General features: G+C 33.1%; 1 pseudogene; it reads right to left on the reverse strand.

The window, feature by feature from the left end:
* Positions 1-901: 901 nt before the first annotated feature.
* On the reverse strand, positions 902-18,290 carry LOC118648798 (annotated as a pseudogene).
* Between the last annotated feature and the right edge of the window lie 1,103 nt (positions 18,291-19,393).

Below are 19,393 nucleotides of genomic sequence, written 5' to 3' on the forward strand. Positions count from 1 at the left end.
TAATGAAAATTAACTCTATGAACAATCTCTTCTACGAGTACCCCGTATATACAATTACTTCGTTTTGACTTTAATAAAAATCTGATTTAGTAACCACAAACGAAATAATCAAACTGTATCTGAACTGTATCCGACAAATTAAATTAACTTATTAGGTAACAGAACCACATACTTTAAATCTTCTCTTTGAACACGAGAAAAATTATTAACATAATACTAGGTCCTTAACATTCCAGAGTCCAATATTTGAATTCCTAGTTTAGGTGGAACAAACTATCTGCGTTACCTACTAATGTATCATTGATAAAAAGCTCGCATGTGCTCTGCTGTGCAGGAAACAATAAAAAAACTTGAGGTCAATGCTATGAAAATTCATCCTAAAGCTGTTGAAGAATAAGCGGAGGGTGGTTGCTACTCCTTACACCGATTTTTACATAAAACTAGACATGTTAAAATTCATTAATCGATATATTTTAAACAAGTTTGACAAATGAAAGAGTTTTTAAAGAATCACACATGATGTTCTCGTCACAAAGCCGACAAAGGTCAGTAAATCATTGTGGTTATGGATAGACATGATTATATTGTATGTGTAGATTACGAGGAGTTTCTAAATTTCGTAAATTTTTAGGTGATTTCTACGTCGAATCTATGATTGCATCTACATAGATTTGAGTATCATTTTGAGAGCGGATGGTCCACTCGAATATTCACATAGATTTCACGATGCCGATGCACGTTAACGTGGATATCCTTCGTCGCTATTATGGTATAATTAGCGGGGTAAAAAAACTATGCAATATTTAAAAACAATTAGAACTTGTTTTTATATTTTACCAATTGTTAATAATTTAAAATATTAAACAATTTTTATTGAATTGCTTGTGGAAAAATTACTTGCCTGAACGTTCCATTTGCCCTCATTCTCATGCCACTCTATTATTATCATGATGTTATAGTAAGGTATTTGATCGTACCAAATGTGCATGGTATTCACACAGGAAACGACAGTGATGTCGTGACCGAGATACATAAAACATTTTTCTTCTCCTCCGGAAGAGTGCCTTGTTTCTCCCTTTCATGTCAGCAATAATTTTTTTCAGTATAGCACCACCATAGAGCTTACGGCATTCATCGTTGTATGTGTAAAGTCGCTCGCCGAGTAAATATAAAGGTTTTAGTTTATCGGATAATAATTCTTTGTCCATATTGGCAGGGTTAAATTCATATTTTCCTGTAATTCGGACAAGTAAAAGTTTTGAGATTTTTATCAAGAGTTTTGACTATATTAGACAGCATATATTAGTTATAATTCACAGAGGAACACTGATTGTGTTTGATTAGTAATTAAAAAAATATTAAATGAACTACCTCAGCTATTAACATATCATAAAACGAGGTAATATGGTCGAACTGTCATAAATGGCATTCCTGTGAAGTTTGAGAGCTCTCTAAATAATTGCTTATTGTCCTGGTGCACTTTCCGGATTTCCGGCAAATCATTTACTGAAGAGCGTAGCTGTGCATATCTAGGGCACATGTACCACGGTAACATGAGCTAGAAGATTTATAAGTTGTCTATGACAATAGTTTTTGCTGTACAGAGTTTCGTGATCTTTTATTTCAACTATATTAGATTACGATATCAAAAGCTACCGTCATAATTTGAACATGTTATATGTATTTAAATTAAAATTATCTAGAAGAGTTATCTAAAAATAATTTTTTGTGACAAACTGAATAAACAAAAATGGCAGTTTCTTGATTGTACTCTCTAAATTTCTTTTAGAGTGATAATTTACTCAAAAAATTGAGTGACTATAGTTGAATCACTCGAGTTAGAGTGATTTTTTTTTAATCATATGGAGTTAATTCTCTCACTTTTTGTTGTAGAATACATTTTTTAACTCTGCAAAATGAAGTAAAACATGTATACTTTATTTAGAGCTGTCATTTACTTGCACATTTTAGACCGATTTTGTTGTCACCGCCCACTGTCCTCCTCTCACTGCGCGTCGACCCGTAAGATATGCTTATAACGGCAGCTTTTATTATCTGGGATAGTCATAAAAATGACATTTAAAATGTCGTCTTTATTATTAGATGTAATCTAAAAATCTATGTTTTGCCATAAAAATAGACTAAATATTTTATACAATATTTATGGTAAATAAAAAATAAAATGCCGTCGAATGTACGACACTATATAGACAACACGCATGTCTAAAAGACATCTTTAAGACGTCCTTAAAAGAGACGTCTTTGAGACTTTACCAAAAGACGTCTTTATGACGTCTTAAAATCGTCTTATTTTAGACGTCTCTCTTAAGACGTCTAAAATACGTCTTTTTTAAGACATTCTTTGAGACGCCATTTAGACGTCTTTACGACGTCTGAGAAAGACGTTTTTAAGACGTCGAATGACGCACATAACCAAATCTGCCGTGTGATGCGATCAAGTCGATCGACGTGCTTATCCCGTATCAATTTTTGAACTCTTGCACGTATCGCGTGTGTGTTGGGACGTTTTGTCTTGGTTTGCTGTGTAACGCAGCCGAGTGTGGATACGTTAATACAACACAACTTTTTAACTCTCGTACGTATCGCGTGTGTAGGCTGTTATTGGAAATAATTAACCTTTCTGACAACAGTTTTTGACAATTAATAAACCGGACGATAATAGTGTTGCGCTTAAGTTGCTGTAAAATATGTGACTGAATCCAGTATCTCTGTAAAATTCTGTAATTTCCAATCACGAAAACATAAAATTGAAATATATAATATAAAATTTTGTATTTATAAAAAAAACTTATCTTAATAATAAAATAAAAATAATGAAATATAAATATAAAGTATTTTGTTTAAAATAATAAAAAATAAAAAATAATAAACCTAGCTTTTGGAATCCTTGGCGGAAAAATTTTCTACAAAATTCTAAAAAACTACAAAAATTTACAAAAGTGTGTTTCAAATTTAGCATTTTTCTGTAAAAACTACAAAAAAATGCCAGAATTGGAACACTTTTGTAAATTTTTGTAGTTTTTTAGAATTTTGTAGAAATTTTTTCGCCAGGGATGTCTAAAATAATTTTTATATAAGACGTCTCAAAAACGTCATAAATAAAAAAAATTAGACGTCTTTTAGACGTCTTAAAAACGTCTTAAATCGGGTCATAAGACGTCTTAAAGACGTCTAAAAGACGTCTTTCTGATAGTTTTATAAGACGTCTTATAGAAATATAAGACGTCTTTTAGACGTCTTTAAGACGTCATAATGTTCTCTGGGTAGCTTCTTGAAAATGATGTCAATAATATGAAAATAATAACGTATACCCAGCAAGCAAAATGCTAGCAGCTTGCCGGCAATATGCCAGCAAACTCGAGCATGATATCGCAGCAGATTTCAATCTGCTGCTTCCTCATTAAGCTTAGTTTTTACAAGCACAGATTATCAACAGAAAATATTGATAGAAATACAGCAAAAATCCAATATCATCTGCTACCATAACATGACAGCAAATTCATAGTAAATATCGAACACAATCTGACAAATTAAACTCTAAACGCAGAAAGACAGCAAAAACGAAGCATGAAATGCTATCACGCTGCGACACCAGAAACGCGGCGAAGATACAGCACGATGTGTCACATGAAGTACTGACAGCAAAAATGCAGCAGAAATCGAGCAGAGCCTGCCGTCATGACATGCCGGCGAAAACGCAGCAGATATAGAACGCGATCTGCTTTATCGGTTGTGACGGCAAAAACATAGCAGAAATCGAGCACCAAGCTGTCGTCACAAGTAATCGGAAAAATATAGCAAAAATTTAACACGATATGACGTATTATTAATAATTTTTAATTAGTAAAATAAATAATTAATGTATGCAATGTACATATGTTTATTAATATTATTATTACATTTAATTTACATTATATAATTTTATAAATTTGATGATATTTAATTTACATATACATTACGAATTATATATTTTATGATTATATACTTAAATTTAAATGTGGCGTTTTCGACTGACTGCAGAGAGTTAATTAAACCCAAGATGATATCACATGCAAGAACCGTCCAATTTGAACTTTTTTTTATATAAAGGTGGAAATCTTTGAGAAGACTTCTGGGAGGATCAGGTCCGGGAAGTGTGGGATTCGACGGGAGACACGTCGGGCGATCAACCTTACTACCGCCCACTCACTAAAATCATCTATATTATAGAGGATTCATGGCTCCTGCACACAGGACGCGGCAAAGCGGCATCGCGGTGGCCAATCACCGTCTTGCTTTTTTATTAAATACATATATGTATTATCAGAAAAGCAAGACGGTGATTGGCCACCGCGATGCCGCTTTGCCGCGTCCTGTGTGCAGAAGTCATCACACATCTGATGTAGCAAACTCGCGTTCTATACCTGCCGCGTTTTCGCCGTCATGTCATGACGGCAGGCTCTGCTCGATTTCTGCTGCATTTTTGCTGTCAGTATTTCATGTGATACATCGTGCTGTATTTTCGCCAAGTTTCTGGTATTGCAGCGTGATAGCAAATATGTCAAATTTCTAGCTACATTTTATTAATTTAATGTGACATCATGACATATCTGTTTTTTTATTTAATTTTTAGTGATATATTGTGTCAACACACAATGTCTGATTTTTGTTTTGTTAATGTCTTTAAATTTTGTTGTACTTTTGCTGCATTTTTGAGGGCACATTGTGACGCAAAGTCTACTCGATTTTTGTCGTGTTTCTGTTAATGTTAGTTGAAACGGCAAACTGTAATTGCTTGCTGTCCAACTTTTGCCAGCATAATATGTGTCAAAATTTTTCAGTTTGTGCTCTCGGCAGGTTTGGCTATCTGGGTATTTGACGTCAATACATAACGTCGTTAAGATGAGATAAATGTACGTCAGTTTTACGACATTTGGACGACATCTTATGACGTCTGCTTCGTCATAAAATGACCAAAAAATGACGTCAATTAGACGACATCTTGCTACCCAGGTTAATTTCTATCGTAATTGTGAACAGTAAATTAATAAAAGCTTATCATACATTCACGATAGATTTTTTCTTCCGTGTTATGGCTTGAGCGGATCGAGCTTTTCCCTCGGCACGCTCTCATTTGCATAATTTGAAAAATTAATACCTCGATTATTGGTGGACCTAACCCAAGACCTAACTCAAAACCTAACCAAAGACAATATTAGACTTTTATGTTCATCTCGATCCCCCATCTACCTTTTTACGAGCGTTGACCCACATGTTTTGGGATATCCTGTATAAACATTGCAACACAAAACACATGACCAGGGATCCGAATCAAATTACGATTCGGGTTACGGCCGTTTAATAAAAATATTTGAAAACTAATTCCGGTTTCAATTTCGATTTCTTCGCAAATACAAGAACCTAAAATCATTTTAATTCCGGTTTTTTTTTTTCGTTTTTTACCGGTTACAGTTCCGCTTCTTAATTGTAATAATATTCCCCGATAACTATCCCAAGTAGCAAAGACAAGTCATTTTGACGTCAAATTTTGGTCATATTGGTACGAATGATGTCCTATAACCAAAATGCGACCATGACATTTAAATGCAATGACGGCATATTGACGTTGTTTAATGACATCTTTATGACGTAATATTTTGGTCCTATTTTTTGCCGTCATTCCGTGACGTTATTATGACGTATTAATTCGATCCTGCTTCTTGGGCTGCGGTCCACTTGACGCTACAAATGCTTTAAAGCGTTTAATTGACCAATCAAAGAATGCTTCGAAACGTTTGTAGCGTCAAATGGACCGTAGCCATGGTTATCAAATATAATAATTTGAATTTTATGCGTTTATTTTTTATTAATTTGTATGAACATAATCCAACATATAAACATATAAACAAACATAAAAAAAACTATTGATTCCAAAGACTATATATATTAATCACCATCAATCTCTATATTTAGAATTATCCCAGACAGCACACAATATTTATGATAAATAATATTTATAAATATTTATAAATATTTTTTAATATTTGTTTTAAAAATATTATAATATATAAATATTTTATACATATTTTATATATAGTACATGAAGAAAAAAATCTTATTAAAATATAGACTAAATATTTTATACAATATTTATGGTAAATAAAAAATAAAGATTTGTACAAGTAATATTTTGTAAATATTTATAAATATTTCATAAATATTTTTATAATATTTATAATAAATCTTTATGATCTGTCAAATCTAAGACCACAAAAATATTTATAAAATATTTAGATAAATATTTATAAAATATTCAAATAAATATTATAAATATTTTGTAAATATTTTATAAATATTGTGTGCTGTCTGGGATATAATTTAGCTTTATCAAAAGAACAAAACAAAAAAATATTTTTATTAGTTATTCCACATGTTATTTTGCATGTGTAAAAATCAGTAAAAAAACTATAGATTAATATTTATTTATAAATATTATTTAACTATACGTTTCATGTTTCTGACATCTATTGAACTGATCTATAACAAATATGTATTCATGAGCATCAAGTGTTTATGAATTATTGCAAGATGCTAGGTTGCGTACGATCTTCGAAGTCAAGCAATGTGACGGCGCGCGGCGGTTCAGAGTTGGATGGGTGACCGCAGAAGTTGGGCAATGCCAGATGTGATTATGGTGTGGTAGGGATAACGATGCTTGCTGAGAAACAACGTAAATTTATTTTGTTTACATTATAATTATGTTATTTCAATATTTTCACAATGCAAGTGCTGCATTTATAGGACATGTATCCGAAATATTTTCTAAAACGTCAAAATAACGGCGACTTTTACTACCTGTGATAGTCATAAAAATGACGTTAAAATGTCGTTTTTATTATGACGTCAACAGTCTGTGATATTAGACCGTCATTTTAACGTCATTAAGATGTCAATTAGTGACGTCAATAATGATCAGGGAATGACCAAAATAATTTGACGTCAAAATGACTTGTGTTTGCTACCTGAGTATTTCTGAAGAGGCAAATGTTGGCAATAGATTCTAATTACCGAAATGCAGCAGATGTGAAACAAACTTTGATATTACAAATACTGTACGTATAATTCTAGCAAAAACTCACCAATGTCAGAAATAATGGTAAACAGCAAGCAGATTTGTCAATTAATTAAGAGCATTGATGAAAAACTGATGACAAACACAAAGTAGCTTTGTTTAATGCAAATTGTCATCAAATTGTCCGCACAAATGCAACAGTATAGACCCACAAAACACAGTAATGTAACATATATATCTCATATACCTTAATATCAAGTATCACGAGGTAACGCGTTATGTAGCGTGTAACATACATGTATGTTACATGGGATGGCACTTACTTGGACACGATTCAAATGTACACGGTGCATTTGGACACAGTGTTTTTGGACACAATATCGTGCGCACGGTTTAAATGGTCACGGTGTATTTGGACACGGTGCATTTGGACACAAAAGAAATTTTATTAAAAATGTACACCAGTTATATGCACACGTAAAATTTGACCACCGGATATTTGCACACGAAAAAATGCCCACCGTTCACTTGGACACATAAAAGTTGTACACTATAATTCATTTGCACACCGCTCACTTCATTGCACACCATTCATTTGCACCGTTCACTTGTCCACCACTCATTTGCACACCAAGAAATGCGCACCGATCATTTGCACACGGAAAGATGCACACTGTTCACTTACACACGGAAAGATGCGCACTGATCATTTGCACACCGCTCAGTTACACACCGTTCAATTGCACATTATTTAAGTCGCAAACTCATGTGGTGCAGTGAATGCTTTACACACACACACACACACACACACACACACGCGCGCGCGCGCGCGCGCACGCACGCACACACGCACACGCACACACACACGGAGGGGTGCAAGGGGGGCCTTTGGCCCCCCTTCCGCATCCACTCCGTCCAAGTCGCTAACCCATGTACACATTGCAAACGCAGCCATAATGTATGAATATTTAATATGCGTTTGATTGAACGGTGTGCAATTGAACGATGTGCAATTAAACGGTATGCAACTGAACGGTGTGCAACTGAACGGTGTGCAAATAAACAGTGTGCAACTGAACGGTGTGCAAATAAACGGTATGCAAATGATTGGTGCACATCTTTCAGTGTGCAAATGATCAGTGCGCATCTTTCCGTGTGCAAATGATCAGTGTGCATCTTTCCGTGTGCAAATAATCAGTGCGCATCTTTCCGTGTGCAAATGATCGCTGTGCATCTTTTCATGTGCAAATGAATGGTGTGCAATTTTTACATGTCCAAGTGAACTGTGGGCATTTTTTCGTGTGCAAATATCTGGTGGCCAAATTTTTCGTGTGCATGTAACATGGTGTACATTTTTAATAAAATTTTTTTTGTGTTCAAATGCACAGTGTGCAAATGCACCGTGGTCATTTGAACTATGCGCAAGATATCGTGTCCAAAAGCACCGTGTCCATTTGAACCGTGTGCAAGTGCACCGCTCCCCCAAACATTCTGTACATTATATAAATACTTGTTAATAAAAAATTTTTTTTACTATTTACCTATACTGTATCTCTCAAAATTACACTTTTGTACACTTATTCAGTTCATCACAAGCAATTGTCAAAAAGAAGTATGATTTTTAGCGATTTGACTCTCCAGTTTTCTTAAGGCCATTGCACGTACATTTCTGTAATTGTTAACATAAGAAATTGGACAATTACCCTTTTGAAAATGTAAAATCGGAGCGTAAGTCTTTGTTAACGCTTCTATTACTCTCCCTTTACATTCGACTTACGCTCCGATTTTACATTTTCACCAGGGTACGATTGGTTAATTCGATCAGTATGATTGTTCAAACGGTTACGATTACGGAAATGTACGTGCAATGGCCTTTAAGAAAGATCGACTTATCTAGCCAAATCCAAGGTCTGTCAATGGACAGATGGCGCTAAGTAAAAGGTCTTCGTATGGTCAGTTATTTTTCGGACATGGAGTTGTATTAGTGCGCGTTGTAACTTGGGTCATATCTGTAGTGTGTGTAAATTACAGCATTTGAGCTTATGGGTCGTCGCCAGAGTTAGTCCAAATAGCTTATTGAAGCGAGTGTCAAAATCTTACTTAGCGCCATCTGTCTATCGACGGACCTTGGTCAAATCTTTATAAAAATGCTTTACCGTATCTTTTTTAAATTCTTGATAGTGCAGTGTGACTGGCTGCCAAGGTAGACCAAGTTCGAACATTTGTTTACTGTTAGGTTTCCATAGAGCAGCAGCCTCCAGCATGCCTGACATTTTCGTACGATCATAAGCGGTAGATTGTAAATAAAATATGTCAGGGTGATATATTGACCCCAAGAAATCATCGTAACGTTTTCGCAAAAACAATCCTTGATTGTACTGGTACTTTCTTCCTTTCTAATTTAATTATTTATAATTAAGTCCAATTTGTAAAACAAAGGAAGATGTTAAAAAGAGGTCATTTAGTGTAACGTCTATTAGTGTAACGTGTAGAGAACTGTTATTTGGACTATTTAAGGTTCTTGCATTTAGGTTAAATATAGATAGCCCAGAAAAAAGATTATTCCATTGGAATTGACCAATCGTATTTGTCGTTAAGCAAAATTAACAAATACGATTGGTCAATTCCAATGGAATAATTGGCCAGTTAATTTAACCGTGAGTTGTGGAACTGAGCCTAAATGAAAGATTAACGATTCTAGAATGTATCTGCAAAATTTCAAACTTTTTTACTGTTTGGTTCTGGAGATATATGTCCAAAAACTTTGCCAATTTTACATGGTGATAATAAGGAAAGGGGAATCAAATTCACATTCATGGAATATGTTCATACTTCTCAATTAGATGAACGAATAAAAAATTGTTTAAGCCACTTTGGCGGCTACGTGGCGGCTAGTTTCAGCTTCATGAAACATTTTGGTAAAATGTTACATGAACTTGTATGTCTACAGAAATTGTATGTGTACAGAAATTGCATGTTCTCTGTAAGATTTCTGAAATATTACACTGCAACTTGTAATGTTGCAACGTTTCTGTAACGTTTCTGAAAACTTTGGTGCTGTATGAGTACTACAGCCATTTAATTACCCATAGATTAATAATCTTTTTTTTTTTTCAGACAATCCATTCACCAGAATCACGCCCGCCAGCAATTTTCAGCACTTTTTTGATAAAGTATATTTATATAATAAATTGTATAAATCAATTAAAAAAAAATTTTTTTTCTTGTAATTAAATTATAATATAAAAATATAGCTAAAAAATTTCAAAAAGATTCCTCTTTGTTTTCTTTAAAAATAAAATTGTTGAAAAACATTTTTTTTGCCTTTCTGAGACCGATATTCTCTTAAGGGTGTATCGGATATACAATCTTAGATAAAAGTGCATGAAATTTGAAATACTTAAATATCTACGCCTAACGCATAGTAAATCTAGATGTAAGAAACTTGAACGATAGTTGGAGTCTTATTTACTCTTACAGAGGTATTTTTCACGTATTTGCGATTTTTTTCATTTATGAGTTTAAACTTTTGACAGTGAAAATGCACAATTATCTCAAGTTATATTTTATTTCTTTAAAACGGTGTAGTAAAAACAATTAAAACTTGGTAGATATTTTCATCGATTTATATACTAGATGTACAAAAAAATTCAAAACACTGGTACTATTTCTTCTATATTTTTTTAGCTGTTTCATCCGTCAAGATCGTCTTTTTCCATAAGATAGAAAAGGGTACCATATAAAATCAGTGAAAATTAAAATAGTTATAACTCAGCAACCGTTTAGTGGATGCGTTTTCAATTTTTTGCAGTACATTAAGGAAACTAAAAAAACAATTTCACAAATTTTTAGCAACTTTGTACCATTTTAAACTTCAGTCCGATACATCCTTAAAGGCAAGAATTGCAAACATTTTGCTTTTGGTTAAAGCTATTTTTAAAATGTTCTAAACATATTTTGTAACTTTTGAAATTCTTTCTTCAGTTGAAATATTTCTGAAATACTCTGAAGAAACTTTAATGCTGTATATATCTTCTATGCTATAACATAGAAAAAAGTAAAATATTTACATCTGTTAGCTGACCCCAACCATAGGGTTCCATACTGTTGTTGATATAAGGATCATTTGGATAAGTATTCAAAGGTGCTCTATCTCCATGTCTTATTACCTACAAACAAAATATCATATATATTACACGATTTAATTTTGTTCCTTAAAACAAATTAGTAATAATGATCAACAAAAGATGTTAATTTTATATAAAAATTCATGAGAATTTATGTATAAAACATTGACGCTTTAATTAGTTTATTTCTATAAATAAATGAAGATTTCAAGAGTATTATATTAATTTTTTGTACGGTGAACAGGAGCAAGTGCGACCTCGGGGTAAATGCGCAATCGGCTTGTATAACGTTGCAGAGAAAATGACATAGAGTGCGCTTTAGCCGTATGTTGAGTAGATGCAATCGTGCAAATTTTCATCGTTAAAACGCTCGCCATTGTCAATCAGTAACCTCAGTTAAACAGTAGTAAACAGTCAACACTAAAAAAACTTTGTTGTCAAGTTGTGAAAGTTACGTTGCTTACATTTGTCATCAGTTAACGTGGAAAGAATAAAACTCGTACTTTTTATAGTTAACATTCCCACATAGAAATAAAACCTCCAGTAGATGTCTAATGGACGTCTGCCATGGAAGTATAAACTTCCAGTGGACGTCCATTAGACGTCCAATATAGAGCCATTAGAAATCCACAGTTCCGCATTGTGGACGTCCATTAGATCTTCATTAGAGGTCGTCAAAGAGGTCTATTAGACGTTGTGTGGATCATTAATAGAGGCTTCACGGAGCCTCGATGGATGACTGACGGACGTTTCGTGGATCATTAGTAGAAGCTTCATGGAGCTTCGATAGATGATTGACAAAATAAAAATTTAAAATAAAAATTTTATTTCTTTTAAATTATTTTTATCAACAGTACATACTAAATTTAGGACAAATTTTTATTAATTAATTAAATTTAAATTATATAATTTTATTTTATTCTTACTTGCCTCTGGTTTTGAACCCGGGACCTTAGGATTACGAACCTTGTACTCTATCCGCTATGCCAATTTGACTCATCGATATGGGTACTTGTTATTGTCCACATATACATATATGTTATAAACTGACGCAATTATATTATTTTTTATAAAAGCAATTAAATTTTGCAAAACATTAAAAATAAATAGCATTAATTTATTTACTTATTAATTTCATTGTTAAATTTCTTTTTCCATAACCTTAATAATTTGATGGAAATTGCGATCTATTTAGCATTAATACTTTGAAGCGTTCAAATAGTTAATTAGATAATTTTAACTATATAGATCATATATTCTAAGAAAAATTGAATAGTACACTTATTATTCTGTTTTTGTATTCAGTACATGATAAATTTAGATTTTGTGCATTTTTTTGTGCGCAGTAATTGTAGACAAACCGTTATTTTTGAAAACATTATCTTTATAATAATTTTTTTTTAATATCAAATGGATCTCTCATTCAGGATGTTATAGTGTTGTCTGATTTCTGAGTCAACTACGACGCGCATGGACGGCTCAAAAATCGGACAGCATTGTGATATCTTTTATGAGATATTAAGCTGATATCATAAGGATAACATTTTCAAGAAACTTAAATGAAATTCTTCCATGAGATATCTCAAAGACCTCTCTTAGCAGACGTCTCTGATAAATGTTACCATTTGGACATCATTTCCAAGATATCTAAATGTTTTCTTTAAAAAGTTCTCTTAAAGTTTTCATTCTGACAAGCGTGTTGTCTGGGTTAACTTCTACCATAAAAATAAATGTTCCATACAGCTATGGAAGTTTAATGGATACCTAATGGACGTCTATCTAACTTCCATCATGGAAGTAAATGTTCCATAGAGCTATGGAAGTTTAATGGATCCTTAATGGACGTCTGTCTAACTTCCATCATGGAAATAATGTTCCATAGAGCTATGGAAGTTTAGTGGATCCCTAATAGACGTCCATCTAACTTCCACTATGGAAGAAAACATCCAATGGAGCTATGGATGTTTAATGGATTCCTAATGGATGTCTATCTAACTTCCATCATAAAAATAATGTTCCATAGAGCTATGGAAGTTTAGTGGATCCCTAATAAACGTCCATCTAACTTCCACTATGGAAGAAAACATCCAATGGAGCTATGGATGTTTAATGGATCCCTAATGGATGTCTATCTAACTTCCACCATGGAGGTAAACCTCCAATGGAGCTATGGACGTTTACCGGATCTTTAATGGACGTCTGTCTAACTTCCGCCATGGAGATAAATCTTCAATGGAGCCATGGAAGTTTACTGGATCCCTAATGGACGTCTAGCTAACTTCCGCCATGGAGGTAAACCTCCAATGGAGCTAAGGAAGTTTACTAGACCTCTAATGGACGTCCATCTGACTTCCACCATGGACATAGACGTTCCATGGATCTATGGAGGTTTAATGGACGTCCATTGGACATCCACTGGATGCCAATTTCTATGTGGGTTATATCTGTAATTAACAATCCTATTTGTTTTTTTTTTTCAGTGCATGATGTAATAGCCGGAGTCGCACTTGCTCTAAAACCGGAACAAGTGCGCCATCGAAATAAAATTTTCTAAAGTGAGATTTTTTCTCTTAATTTTTTTTCTAAAAATAACTTTATGGATATATAAAATACAATTTAGATGTCATATTGCCAAAGTTTCAATGATGCATAAAAATTTAGAAACTTGTAGGAGGAGAGTAAACAGAAACTTTGAATTTTTGGGTATGCACTTGCCCCAGCTCACCTTAGTTTAATTTCTTAATCCACTGCCGAATCGAATATCTATGAATACCGACGTCTTCTATATATATAAATGAATAATTTGCTTTAAAAAAATGCTATTCTAGAGATATTTTTGAATGTTTTTGAATAATTTTCCGGGTCTGCAGTTTTCAGATACAAAAAATTAATTATAGCTGATATAAAAGGAATGTTTTAAAGATAAGATTTAAAAAAAATTGTTTTGTGTATTATTTTTCTTAAATCCTTATTCTTCACCAAATCTTTAAATATTCCTTGGAACCTACTCTTATACATATATGACTAAATGTATTTTCTTTACATGATATCTTATAGAGAACATTAGTTTTTTCTCAATTTTCACAAATTTAAGAAATTCTCCTATATAAGTAATCCTAATAAAAAATTCTTCTATAAAATTGTCAGTCTCAACAACGCCGAATGAAGAGAAAGAAAAAGAAAAAGAAAAACAAAAAAGAAGATGGCTTTCCCTAGCTAACTTTAGATTTATGAGATATTCCGTTTGTATTCCAAAATTGCCGTATATTTGCAATGAGAGAAGAATGTTCACAGAATCATCAAATGTCCCCTAAAGTATTTGAAACGGAACGCAGCCTGTGTCATGTAACTGTATGCAGCGTGCCGGTTGTTTACTTGTTTTATAAAGCTCGTACAAGAAATCGACAGTGTTTGCAAAGTGAGTGATTCAAAGCTCAAGGATTCTTTACACATCGTAGTATTCGTTAAGTTCACAGCAAGATTCGGGAATGTCTCAATTGTATATTGTCACATTCTAGAATCATTACGCAATATAACTGTAACACTTTCAAGTATTTCAGTGTACGTCTCTGTAATGTTGCAGAAACTTTTATGTTCTATCAGGACGAGTATCATTTCACTGATTTCATATTGATTTTGTGAACATAGCCATAGATTTAGTTTTTTACAACACATTAAACTCTTATTTTTCTTTTTAATTCCACGTTACGTTTTGCGTTTGTTTATGGGAGATTTTTATTTACAGAATATTTTAAGAATTACGAGTGAATATATGAATATTTTGGAAATGTATACAAAAGTGGAACTTAAGAGAGGTCATTTGATGATTCCTAAGATATCCTATGAATATTCTGGGAAGGATACGAATATCTATGAAATATATTTTTGAAATAATGGAAATATTTTGAGAATATTAGAGGAAAAATATCTAAAGTTTGCTGGATTCTTCCATATTTTCAAGGTACGACAGAACACATTAGCAAAGGAGCATGGAAAAAGTAGTTGATTTTCGGCCCTAGCCGGCAAGTGAAATCAATGTGTTTTCTTTTAATTTTTTGATCATAGAATACCTTGATGATATTGCCTTTTGCCCGAAAATGCGAGGAACTGCATCAAAAAACTAGCTTCAAGTACGATAATCGCTAAAATTCGCGTTATACTGTTTTTTGCGGTGATATTTTTTGTTTGAAAATACAAGACTTGTATAACGTTTGCAGTCACAGAAAAAAAGCAGTCAAAGAAAAAAAAGACTTAAAACAGAGATAAAAGTGTAATTATTGCGAAGAATCTAATTTTATTGATATTTTCTTATGGCTGATATCTTGTCTTCGAATTGGGGCAGGGCAAATTCAGGTATTTTTTAAGTTTTTTCCTTCAAATTTGTTACTTTTGATCTTAATCTCCTGCGAACGGATAAAAGCAAAAAACTCGGGACTAGAGCAAAAAATTAGCAAATAATTAGTAGAAAATTATGCGGTATTTCCTAACTCTTTTTAGTGGTGGGGATGCTAGGTTCACTGACGTGAATATGTTATTGTAGGGACACCTGGATCGTTCTGAATCACCCTGTGTCAAAAAACATACAAATATGTAACGAAATATGTAAAGAAAGAAAAGATGCAATCATTTAAGATATCTTGTCACACATTGAATTGTAAGATAATCGTGTTTCACGCATGCGATAAATTTAATGTATTCGCTATTATCTTATGATACGATAATGTCGTCAAAATTACGACTACATGAAAGATTCTTGGATAATTATTTACATTAGCGATTTCTTACTGATTTTGATGATCTTCAAGTATGTTGTCAAGGTCATTATTTTGAACAATTTTTCCTATACATGTTACCGCCGCTCGGCCTTGGTTTTTGAGTTATACACAAAAGTTATGGTAATTATATGGAGCCACCCCCGATTTCAATGTCCTTCACATATATATCATCTTGAGTAATGTTGTAAGGTTTTAGGCCGCACTCGCCATTTATTAAAAAGTCATTAATACAAGTTTTATGATAATAATAATTGTAAACATTGACAGTCTACATGATCGAGAAGTACACTTAATCGACACTTCTTTGCTATGGTCAATATACACACACACACACACACACGGGGGGGGCCTTCGGCCCCCCTCCCACATTTTACCCTGCCGGTAGCGGTGCCCTGGGCAGACGTGCGTAAAAAGTACGGTGGCGTATTTTGCTAATGATAAATCTACGACCTTAAAACTGACGTAGTTATTTCTCAACACGCGCGTGCATGTGTTGTGTGTGTATGTTGTGTGTAAGACCGCACGAAGAAATGTCGGTTAAATGTACTCTCGATTATGCAGACTGTCAACGTTTACTATTATTATTATAATAAAACTTGTGTTAATAATTTTTTAATAAATGCCGAGCGCGGCGAATCCCTCCCCCTGTACGCCGCCCATGCATTTTCCTGCACCTCATCTTTTTCCCTGGTTTAAAAACTAATAAAATCGAAGCAAATATTAAAAACAAACTTTTGTGTATAACTCAAAAACTAAAGGCCGATCGGCGGTATCATATACAGAAAAAAGTTGTTCAGAATAATGATCCTGACAACATATTTGAAAATCATTAAAATCGGTGAGAAATTGCTAATGTGTAAAATAAAATAAATAATTAATACTGATTCTTGTATACTTATGTTTACTTTTCATATTTTGTGATACAATATATCCCAAGATTAAAAATATTTCGTATCTTTTTGGAATGATTTCTTGTATTTTTAAAATATAAAAACATTAAAAATTACATGTTGATAGTGCGATGTTTCCGTTCTTTTTATTATCATTAGATTGTAACACTTTAATTATTAATTTTAGTTACATAGGATGTCGAATGTAATCATTAATAATTTGATGGTCTTACAGTTATTATTGCTTTAGTTCTTCAAAGATGAATTTATCACAGTAACAGATACAACAGATATTGACTAAATAATTATTTAGTCAACATCGATTTAATAATCGTAGATGCCTCTTGGCCGATGTGATGATCGGCCGGGAGCGCACGAAGCATGTGTCACTTGATACTTCGCGATAACATGAAACCTTTCTTGAGGAGTTTGATATATATTATTCTAATTTTATTATATGAATTGGAGTAACTCTGTCTCACTCACAACAATATATATTATACATAATACACAGAGTAAAATCGGAGTAGTAGAGAAGGAGAAGCGTGGGCGGAGCACGACTATCATTGGAGATATCCCAAAACGAGTGGATATAATTTGCCCATGTTCAAAATGGCCACGCGTAAATTTGACCATGTTCGAAAGAGCCCACGTTCGGAATGGCTACGGGAAATATTGTACGAAGTTTCAATTTGCCCACGTTCGAAACAGCCACGTCCGAAATGGTCACGTTCAAAATGGCCACGTTTGAAATGGCCACGTTCAAAATGGCCACGTATGTTTTACTTGAGCATGCGCAGCTGTCATATTCTCATGCTTGATCTTGGCCACATTTGTGCATGAAGCATAGAGAATATGACCGCTGCGCATGCTCAAATAAAACATACGTGGTCATTTTCGAACGTGCCATTTTGAACGTGGCCGTTTCGGACGTGGCCGTTTCGAACGTGGGCAAATTGAACTCCGTGCAATATTTCTCGTGGCCATTTTGAACGTGGTTATTTCGAACGTGGCCGTTCCGAACGTGGCTGTTTCGAACGTGGCCATTACGACCGTGGTCGTTTCAACGTGGTCATTTTTGAACGTGACCATTTCGGACATGGCCGTTTCAAACGTGGGCAAATTGAACTCTGTGCAATATTTCTCGTAGCCATTCCGAACGTGGCATTTCGAACGTGGTCAAATTTACGCGTGGCTATTTCGGACGCTCCCAAAACTATGGTGGACTTTTATATTCACCTTAATCCCATCTATCTTTCCATAAATACGTTCACACTGCTCCGATTTCACTCTGTATATAAAATATATACCACCGAAATTAACTGCAAAGTGTTTTTAGTTTTATAATGCCGCACGTAGAACCTCTCCTGTTCAGCGTCTGCAACTATGGAGCACAAAAATATTCCTAAAACATAAAAAGTAACATTAACCCCAGCAAACACAAAGTTACATATAACGTGCTTGTTAGTTGTAATTTCCCACTCAATAATATAATTGCAATATAACATACGTGTTATATTACAATTACATTGTTGAGTGGGAAATTACAACTAACAGGTACGTTACATGTAACTTGATGTTTGGTGGGACATTACTATAATGTATATAAAATAATCGTGTGAGTGTAAACACACACAAAGATATACTATTATACATGGAAACGATTTATTTTTTAAAATAAATCTAAAAAATAGCTAAATATTTATGTGAAAATAATTTTGTTAAATCATAAAAGAATTATATAATACATTTAATATTAACAATTGAAAGAAAAGATTCCTGAATGTTCTAACAAGTATTAATAATAAATAGGCAATGAGAAGTCAGCGTGAAAATTCATATGCAAATAACAATAATCTATATTATTAAAATAAAATTACACAATATTCTATTATCTAAGTAACATTATTTTATTAAGTAGCATTACTTTAGTTATTGTCAAAAGCAATAATATTAATGAATACATATATATAAATTTCTTAGCATTAATATTTATAGTTGATTAATTGCACTTTTTGAAATTTATAATAGAACAGTAAATTGAACAATTTTTCAAATAAAAAAATTTTTTATATATAATAATTTTATTTTTTTTATTTAAAAAATTGTTTAATTTACTGTTTCTATTATAAATCTTAAAAAAATTATAATTCTTGGTATAAATATTGCACACAAATCCAACAAAACTATTTAAAAATGTTACAAATGTCTTCTTACACAAAGTTACACGTAATTGGAACACTTGATGCATATTTTTTAATATGTAATTTTCGGAATTTTATAATATTTCTGCAACATTACTGGAACATTTCGGCGTAATATTGATATTACATGTTTTTGAAACGTCTCTGCAATATTACATTGTAACTCGTAATCGTAACATTGCAGTAATGTTGCTGAAAGTTTTCTGTGCTGTATGGAACGTTATTCGTTTTTTTTATTTTGCATGGTAAGGGGCCAGCTCGACAAAGATGAGGCATACAGTTTTTTTTGTAAATAACATAAACACACTAAAAGAAAAAAAGTTAT

This window comes from Monomorium pharaonis, unplaced genomic scaffold (assembly GCF_013373865.1).
Source record: "Monomorium pharaonis isolate MP-MQ-018 unplaced genomic scaffold, ASM1337386v2 scaffold_706, whole genome shotgun sequence".
NCBI classification, from domain to species: domain Eukaryota; kingdom Metazoa; phylum Arthropoda; class Insecta; order Hymenoptera; family Formicidae; genus Monomorium; species Monomorium pharaonis.